The sequence below is a fragment of the Pongo abelii genome, chromosome 7 (genome assembly GCF_028885655.2).
Source record: "Pongo abelii isolate AG06213 chromosome 7, NHGRI_mPonAbe1-v2.0_pri, whole genome shotgun sequence".
NCBI classification, from domain to species: Eukaryota; Metazoa; Chordata; class Mammalia; order Primates; family Hominidae; genus Pongo; species Pongo abelii.
In genome coordinates this window covers 78,331,384-78,341,299 of record NC_071992.2, presented here as the reverse complement: position 1 = coordinate 78,341,299, position 9,916 = coordinate 78,331,384, and positions in this window count along the sequence as shown.

Sequence of the window (9,916 nt, the reverse complement as noted above, 5' to 3'; positions counted from 1 at the left end):
AATGGGGTAGGATATAGAATCCTCTTCCAGACCAGGGCAATTACTATTTATGAAAAATAACACAAGAGCCCATATTTTCAACAAGCTTTCCTGGTGGTTGTGCTAAACAAACAGGGTTGGGAGCCCCAGTTCCAGCTATTTGCTCATTAATGTCCCTTACATCTCCAAAATTCCATCATCCTATGAGTTATTTTGCATAAGGTGCCCATGGATGGGGAAAGGTTGAAGGATGTAAAAACTTGGGTGCAGAGCATGTTGGTTGGCAGAGGAATTTATAAACATAAAGCTGCCTTACCAGGGCATAGGCCCAATGTAGGAATTCTAATTTGCCCATCTATTAGTACCATCACCAAAAATTAAAGAAAACTTTCATTCAGGAAATGGCACGTGCTTCCTAAACAGTGTGATGGCAATGGCCACTGCTGGCTGCGCAGCATGCATTTTCCCCTCCTGGTAGCACCCTGAGTACCATTCAGGGCTTTCCCTTTCCCCCGGTGGTTGTAGCCTCAGAATGCAGACTAGGCTATTTTGACAAAAGTTCATTTAAGCAAAGTAGGCTTCTCTTACAACATTCAAGGTGGTCCCCAGTCCTGAGGGGCAGACCAATAGTGTCAGGCACACAGGCTCCTTCCATGCTTTTTTCTTTGCCATCCTTAAGGTACGGCCTTTGTCCATGAGGTCAAGGATGGCCATCCACAATCATTACATTCCACTATAAAAAAATGAGAAAATGAAAATATAAGTACCTTTCCTTCTAAGGGTACAATCTAGAAGTTGCATAAACCATTTTTGCTCATATCGTCCCATTGACTAGAATTAAGATACACATAATTCTGTGTGAGGGAGGCTGGAAAAATGGGGTGCGTGGCTCCAGTAAATTTTATTACTAAAAAAGAGGAAAGCAGACAATGGGTAAATGGTAACTGTAATAGGCTATTTTGCTTCCCTGTAAAGGAATACCTGAAGCTGGGTAATTTATAAAGAAAAGAAGTTTAATTGGCTCATGGTTCAGCAGGCTGTACAGGAAGCAGGGCATTGGCATCTTCTTGGCTTCTGGTGAGGCCTCAGGGAGCTTTTACTCATGGTGGAAAGTGAATTAGGAGCAGCATGTCACATGGTGACAGTGGGAGCAAGAGAGAAAGGAGAAAGTGTTACACACTTTTAAACAACCAGATCACAAGAGAACTCACTCACTATTGTGAGGACAGCACTAAGACATTCATGAGGCATCCACTCCCATGACCCAAACACCTCCCACCAGGCCCCACCACCAACATTGGGGATTACATTTCAACATGAGATTTGGAGGGGACAAACATTCCAACTATGTCAGTAACAGTCTCTGCCACAAAGATTACATCCCTGGTGACTGCCCTCCATTAGGAAGGCCAAAGAGCCCCCATCTTCCTTTCACAACACCAGTATAACCAGGGGTGGGCAGGTAACTAAGCATGGTCAATGGACGGCTCTTTTCAGGGCTCTGAATACTGAGTGAATGAAGCAAGGATGGAAAATAGCATCAGAAGGTAGGTATTGTAGTGCTGCTGTGTTGAACCACTGCTGCTAAGACAATGTTGTGATGCTTCCTTTCCCTGGCTTCTGGAACTCTGCGGCCTCCAACAGGTTCCCAAGCCTGCTCACAGCCTCCTGTTGATTTTATACCCCCACTCCACCCCATCTACCCCATTCCAGACATCTTTCCAATGAATTTACTTTAGTTGGCTAAATTCTATATTTGTTGCTCTTAATGAAGACCCCTGTCTTAGTCTGTATTGTGTTGCTATGACAGAATACAATAGACTGGATAATTTATAAAGAAAACAAGTTTATTTCTTACAGTCTGGAGGCTAGGAAGTCCAAAATCAAGGAGCCACATTTGATGAAGGCCTTCTTAATGTGTCATAACATGGCAGAAGGTACCACATGGTGAGAGAGCAAGAGCACGTCAACTCAGTTCCTTCCTCCTCTTTTTATAAAGCCTTTAGTCTCATCATGGAGACTCCACTTTTATGACCTCATCTAATCCTAATTATCTCTCAAAGGTTCTACCTCCAAATATCATTAATATATAAATTTGGGGAATGTTTCCAACACACGAAATTTGGAAGACACATTCTCACCATAGCAAATCCCAATTTAGCCTCAGTCTAGGGAAATGAAAAGAAACTCAAAACCAAGAAGTTAGATAAACCCTAGCATGCTCCCAGCCTCATGCCACACTGGAGACTTGGGATTATATCACTGTGGCTCCTGTTTACAGTGATCTAGGGCCCACTGTAGAATTTATCATTCCCATTGTACTCTTCATCTATCTTGTCTATTGCTGCATAATCAATAACCCCCAAAATTTAGCATTTAAAGCAATAAGCATTTATTATCTCACAGTTTCTGTGAGTCTGAAATCTGAGAGTCACCTAGCTGATTTCTCTGGCTCATAAGGAGACTGTCAAGCTGTCAACAAAGGCTGTGATCTCATTTGGATGCACAGTTGGGCCTTGAGGGGAGGGACAGAGATCTGTTTCCACGTGCATTCAGAGGATGTTGGCCAGCCCTGATCTTCCTCATGTGGGCCTCGCCACAGGGCTGCTTACTACATGGTGGCTGGTTTCTCGCAGGGGAGAGATCTAAGAAAGAACAAGAGAAAGCACCCAAGATGAAACTCAGATTTTACAGCCTAATCTTGGAAGAGACAGCCCCTTATTTCTGCCATTTCCTATTTGTTACAGTGAGTCACTAAATCTAGCTCACACTCAGGAGGAAAAGATCACATAAGGGCATAGGTACCAGAAGGCAGAGCTCACCAGGCCATCTTACAGTCAGGCGGCCACACCATAACGCTCATCCATCATGAATCAGTGAATCACAATCAGGGGAAGAGGATGAAGGGTAAAGCTTACCTAAAGCGTAATTTCATTTTTTTAATGAAATGGCCTAAATACATTTGTGACTATTTTGCTTTCAAAATATCAGGCAGCAATTGTCAGGCAGAACACACCACTGCCAATTTTTTTTTTTTTTTTTTTTTTACTGTACTATAATTTATATCACACTGCTACAACTGCTATTTTATATGACATTCCCAAGGATATTTTAAATGATGCTAAAAAAGACAGTTATATCAATTTCTGGTATTTTATTATTATTATTAACAATAACAACCAGATGAGCAAAAAGAGGTAATATGTCCCTTTCCCATTTATCTTATTTTAGTTCTCTGTTAGGATTTCTTTAGCTGCCATTGTAGCTTTCAAAAAGATAGCTCAATTGCTGAAGTACTACCCATTAAATTAGAAATGATAGGTTTGCCAAAGAAATAAGCTATTATTTAGAAGTAAAAAGCATAGGCAACGACACTGCTAACCCTCAATGAATTTCCAGAAGTCTTAACACCATTTCAAAGCCATTGTGAACAACGAAACTAAGTTGATGCTTTTGAAATCTAACAAATCGTTAAGGCACAGAACGACAATACCTGTAAATAGCTAGGATTTCTCAATTATTTAATAAAAGATCTCATGTGCAAACAAAGTAATGTGTAAGCATCTATGTGCCAGTTGTTCAAGCCCGGGAGTCCTCTGTGACTTTTCATAGTTTCCACCTGAACAAGTGTGATCTTCCCTGGGGTTCTACCTCTCAGAGCAATCACAAGCAGGGAGAGCTCATGCAGGGTCAAAAAAAAAAATGTTTTATTTCAACATATGAAAGGAAAGGAAAGGGAACATTATTAGCAGGGTGCCCAGATTTCCCTTTACTAAACACATCTTCTCATTTAATCCAATCTTAAACATCACTTTCCTCAAGGAAAACTTTTGTAACCACTGTCTCTAATGGATCTCAGACACCCCTTCCCCATTTTTCTTTGCCACACACACTGTTTATTTCCTTCATAGCACTTATTTTATTTTTAATTGTGCATTTCTTTGTTTTCTTACACATGCACCATCCTAAACTGCAAGCTTCATGACGGTAGTGTCTCCACTCACACCATCAGGCGGTGCAGCAGATGGGCTGAGCACACACTTCTGGAACCAGGTTGCCTGGGTTACAGTCCTGGGTATGGAAATCACCAACTATGTGACCTACGCAAGTTTCCTAACCTCTTCAGCCCTTACTCTTGTCATCTGTAAATTGGGAATCAAAGTAGCACCCCCAGCACCTTTGTTATGAGGATTAAGTCAAAAACTGTGTATTAGTTATCAATGAATGCCTAGCTTTGGGCTCAATAAATGTATGTTTAGGAATAAATTCAACTCTCACAATAGTTCTACCAAATAGACATCATTGCTAAGTCTACACATGAACAGCCCAATCCTCAGAAGCCAGCTAAAATCACACACTAGGTAAGTCAGTCCTGGTAGTCCTAGATCATACATGTTACCTCCAAACAATCTGTAGTTCTTGGGTCAAATTATCTAGTTTTGTGTTGCCTGTGATGTTACTCTTTATTGTTTTCTAGCCTTTAGTAAAGTTTCCCAGCTTTAAATTAACTATATTATGGGTTATTAAAGAAAATATCTCCAGAAGCTGGACTTACTTATCATAAAGACTTGGCAGTTTCCTTTCAATAGCGTTTGCTAATTTTCAAAAGAACCCTGCTAATAAGGTATTAAGATCCTCATTTTACAAAAGAAGCAGTGGGAAGGGGTTGAGTAACTGCCTCCTTCCTTCAGCACAGTTGTATAGCAGGGCTCCAAATTGCAGTGGTTCCATCAATGAGTTCTGAAAGCACATACCCCTAGTTCTGAATCGTGGTCCACTCACTTAAATATATCTGATTTAGCTTCCTAATCTAGAGAAAAGAAGGAGTTCATTTCTCAACTCCTCATTGAGTTTTTGTATAATATAAACAACATCTATACATGGAAAGTGACTAACATACTTCTCAGCTCATAATGTGTTCAATCTTGATAAATTCTAGTGCTGATGGTAGTGGTGATGGTGGTAGGTGGTAACTGGTAGCAGCATTCCTACCGTGTACACAATGATATTTGAAGGATGAGTTGTCCAGATGGACATGGAGAAGGTAGATGAAAGCCCATTCTTACAGAAGATACAGTCTATGAAGGCATGAAAGAGGATGGCATGTTTGAAGAATATGGCTCCAGGAGAGGCATGGCATCAGATGAAAAGAGAAAGGTATAAAAGACTGTGTTTGTTATGAAAAGGAGTTTTAAGTGGAAGAAAGACATGGGCAGATTTGCATTTAAGTCCAAATGTACTGAGCTCTTAGGGTTGAATCAGGAGACAGTTATGAAGACCAGGACACAATCAACAGTGAACACCTTAATTGAGGCTGGATTTGCAAACAGCAAGAAGGCACACAATTTTAAACTTTTGGGAAACAGACACGACAGGATATGACTGTGTCTTGAAGGGATCTAGAAAGCGAAGAGGCTAGGATCTTACGTGTTTAGGATAGGTGACTAAGTAGATGATCCAACCATTAAGAAAGACATTCAGAAGGAACACCAAACTTCAAGATGAGGCAGAAAATGAAAAATTGTATCAATGAATTCAAAACCCTTAGAGTAAAAACTCATCAGACAGCTAAATCTTATAGGACAAGAGATCAAAAAGTGGGTGGACATATATCTTCTTGTGTTTTTACTGAAACAACCTGACTTAGTGGTCTCCGGGACAGGATTCCTGGGTTGTTTATCTTATAACGTAGTTCCTGGGCATGGTGTCTTTCCCCCAGAATTATGTCTGAGAGCTAGGTCTGAGACCGGTGCTGTTTCTTCACTTGAGCAGCAGAGGAGCTAGTTGGCTCGTATTTAGGACCATGATGTGAGAAATGGGAGAATGTTTAAACAGGTCAGTAGTATAAAACTCAGCGTGGGCCAGGCATGGTGGCTCATGCCTGTAATCCCAGCACTTTGGGAGGCCAAGGCAGGAGGGTCGCTTGAGCTCCGGAGTTCAAGACCAGCGGGGGCAACATAGTGAGGCCTTGTCTCTACTTTTAACTTAAAGGAAAATAAAATAAACTAAGCATGAAGATAGGTGCCAAGACAAAAGACACTATCTCACTCCCACCCAACACATGCATACACTAAGTGGAAACCAGGCAGACCTGTCTGGTCAATTCAAGTTGTTATTTCTCTGCCCTAATGCTCCCCATTTTAATTTGCTGAGTGAATATAGCTACATATAAGTTAAACATGTAATGTGAGTCCTCTATACAGGTTTGATCAGTCTACAATGGATAATTGAGTTAATGAATGAGAAAACCTTCTGAACTTCACAAGCTTTCTCATGCCTACCCCAGTGGAAGGTAATACTGTGTGTAAACTCAGAAAATGGAGTCCTGTTAACCAATGGTCTTCAAATTTTCTTGTGTGCTTACTCCTTGAAGGAATTTGGACAGACCACGAGGTCCTTTGCATATTTTTAAGTTGATAACAAAATGTTTTCAACAAATTTAAATAGTTGCAAAATGTATATAGGATAGTGTCAATAATGAATTTTTAAGATAAAACTATGAGTTTACTCTTTTAAATATATTCAGTGGAATATAATACTGTATGATTTTGACAAATCCTCATTCATTTCTAAAGTATCCACTAACAGCTGGGATCTGTGGCTCACGCCTATAATCCCAGCACTTTGGGAGGCCAAAGCAGGTAAATCACTTGGGCCCAGGAGTTCGAGACCAGCCTGGCCAACATGGCAAATCCCTCACCCCACTGTCTGTACTAAAAATACAAAAATTACCTGGGTGTGGCGGCATGCACCTGTGATCCCAGTTACTCGGGAGGCTAAGGTAGGACAATTGCTTGAACCTGGGAGGCAGAGATTGCAGTGAGCCAAGATCATACCACTGCACTCCAGCCTGGGCGACAGAGAAAGACTCTGTCTCAAAAATAAAAATCAAAATAAAATATCCACTAACAAGCTCTTCTTTAACAGTAAAAATTCTTATATTATTCCTTTTTTGCTCTTTATATACTTATTTCCATTCTACTGTCCTGTCATAATTCTGTCTTAATGTAACATATTGATGTTTAATGATATTTTTATTATTCTATCATAGTTTTCTATTGAAAAATATGTATGTAAACTGAAATCAAACTGTTATTTCTGTAACTATATAATTATGTGTTAAAGATTTTTCTTTGAGAATGTTGTCAATTTAAACATTACTATTGATTACAAATGATCAAAACAATGTAAAATACATTAACTATGTTGCTTAAATATCATTTAACATAACAAGTGACTGTCTGTTGTTATTGTTGCTGTAACAAATTACCACAAATTTAGTAGCTTAAAACAACTCATTTGTTATCTCACTGTTCTGTGGGTCAGAAGTCTCAGTCTGCTCAGTTTTGCAAACAAAAAATCAAGGGTTAGCAAGATTGAATTCCCTTCTGGAAGCTTGAGGAAAGAATCCACTTCCAGGCTCATTCAAGTTGTTGGCAGAATTCAGTTTTACACAGCTGTAGGAATGAGGTGCTATTTCCTTGCTGGCTGTGGGCTGGAGACCACCCTTAGCTCCTAGCACCTGCCCTCTGGTCCTTGCAGGTGGGTCTCAGGACCAGCAAGGGTACAACATATCCCTCTCACTCCACATCTCTTCTTCCACTGCTGCATCTCTCAGACAGATGCTTCTGCTTCTACAGACTCATGTGACTACACCGGGTTCACCATAATTCAAGATAATCTTTCTATTTTAAGGTCAATTGACCCATCGACTGATTGGTAAATTTAATTCTGCAAAGTTTTCTCACAGCAGTGCCAAGATCAGTGTTTGACTGAATAACCAGGAGTCAGGAAACCTGGGGGGACATCTTTAGAATTCTGCCAACCACAGTAATCTGTTATTAGAAAAATAGCTTTTAATGAGATAGATGAGGCATTTTTTTTTTAAATTAGCCCATGTGTCTGTGGGTGAATATTACTCACTGCCAGGATGAGACACATTTTTAAAGATTGTATTTCTGTTTTTCACTTTCAAATATGTAAGTGCTGAGGAACTTTGTTCACATACATAAGTAGACAGGAATGGAAGGAGTTTTGTTATAGTAACACAACTGGTCTGTAAAAACCTTCTAAATTATTCTCAAGAGTATCATAAAGTGATATATCATTTGAAGTTTTCTTTTGTTCAATGATTCATCAACTAAAAAGCCACTGAGGGTCTCCTGCAATTCTGTTGAAACCAAACAATTAAAAGCCATCTGACATGCAACAGGATTCTTTACCCAATCATCTCATTCCCAATTTCTGGAACATGCAGTGGTCCCTCCTTCTCCATGGACCCCAGCAAATGCCTGAAGCAGTGGATAACACCAAATCCTATGTGTACTATGTTTTTTCTATACATATACACCAATGGTTAAGTTAATTTACAAATTAAACACAGTAAGAGATTAACAAGAACCAATAAGAAAAATAGAACAAATTATAACAATATACTATAATCAAAATTATGTGAATGTGGTCTCTTTCTCTCAAAGTACTGTAATATTTTCAGACTGTAGCTAACCACAGGTAAGTGAAACTGTAAAAAGAGAAACAGTAGATAAGGAGAGACTACTATGTGCCAAAAAGTCTGTACCATGCCCATTATTCTTTCATTTACGAAAACAATGAAACAATTTTTGGAGGCACAAATAAGTTTGAAAAGAAAGAAATGTTTCATTCCCCAGCTATAGCCACTATGTAAACAATACTTTTAAAGTAAATACCCATGTTCCAGAGGTTGGACTTGTCCCCACAAGCAACCAAAAACCCAACTATACAGAGTGAATGTCCAAGCCTGCTTTAGTTATACATTCAGTAACAAGAAAAGATTCAGAAGTGGTTTAATCATAAAATCTACATTAACCTAAAATAAAAAGGATTTTTTTTCAGATTGGCAACAATAACAATAATAAATAGACATACTCAATACCCCTCAAAACTAAAAAAGGAATACCTGCAAAAGAATATCTAGTCCAGTGGGCTAATGGGTTCTTTCAAAAGAAATGCAAGCTCTGTAGAAAACAACTGGCAGGACCGAGATAGACTGTTTGGAATTATGCAGGATCTATATTATCACATCAACCTCCTTACCGCATCCTGAGAGGCCACAAAGCATAAAACCAAAGCCAAAATTCTCTCTTAGCCCACCTTACACCTTACCTGTTGCCATCTCAAAAATATACCTTGTGCCAGTTATCAATCTATTGCCTTATCTCCAAAATCACCCTTCATTGCCTGCTGTGCAAAAATGGATCTAGATGCTTTAATTTGTTTTTCTTTGCCAGTTGGCACAATATTAAACTTTGTCAGTAGAGGGCACTGGAGAGACATCACAGGAAGGAGTAGTTTTCTTCCTGGTTCAGGTGTGCTTTCTCATAAGGCTCCTGAAGCAGAGCTGGCTCTTCCAGCACCCAGCCCTGGCAGCGCCTACAGCATCTTCAGGGCTCAGCTCATACAGTACTCACAGCTTCTCCATGGCTAGCTCCTGCAGTGCATAGCAGTCAGCAGCACCTGGAAACTAGCAGCTTCTCTTTGCAACCCCTCACCAGGAGGCTTTGTAGCAGGGTGGCTCCACTGAGACACCTCCCCATCAACAGCTTTCCCTGGTACCCTAGAGGGTATACTTCCAGCAACTTCCACCAGAGCACGATCACAGCAACTTCCCTGCCATTCTATGGACCACAGCCATGCCTTCTACAACAAGGACTTGATCTGTACCTGAGGAACTGGGAGAGAGCTTCCTTCTTGGGTACCCTGCCCCAGCCCTAGGAATAGGGTTGCTTCCTGTATCTGCCATTCCTGTATTCTTTGCCATTCTCTTTACTTCCTCCTAGTTAATCCCATGTAACTCCAATTCCCTGTTATAATTAATAATTCTTCACATTAAACTTTCCCTGTGCAAATATCTGTGTGGTGCCCATTTCCTGGTTAGACCCTGATACAGCCCTAAAAT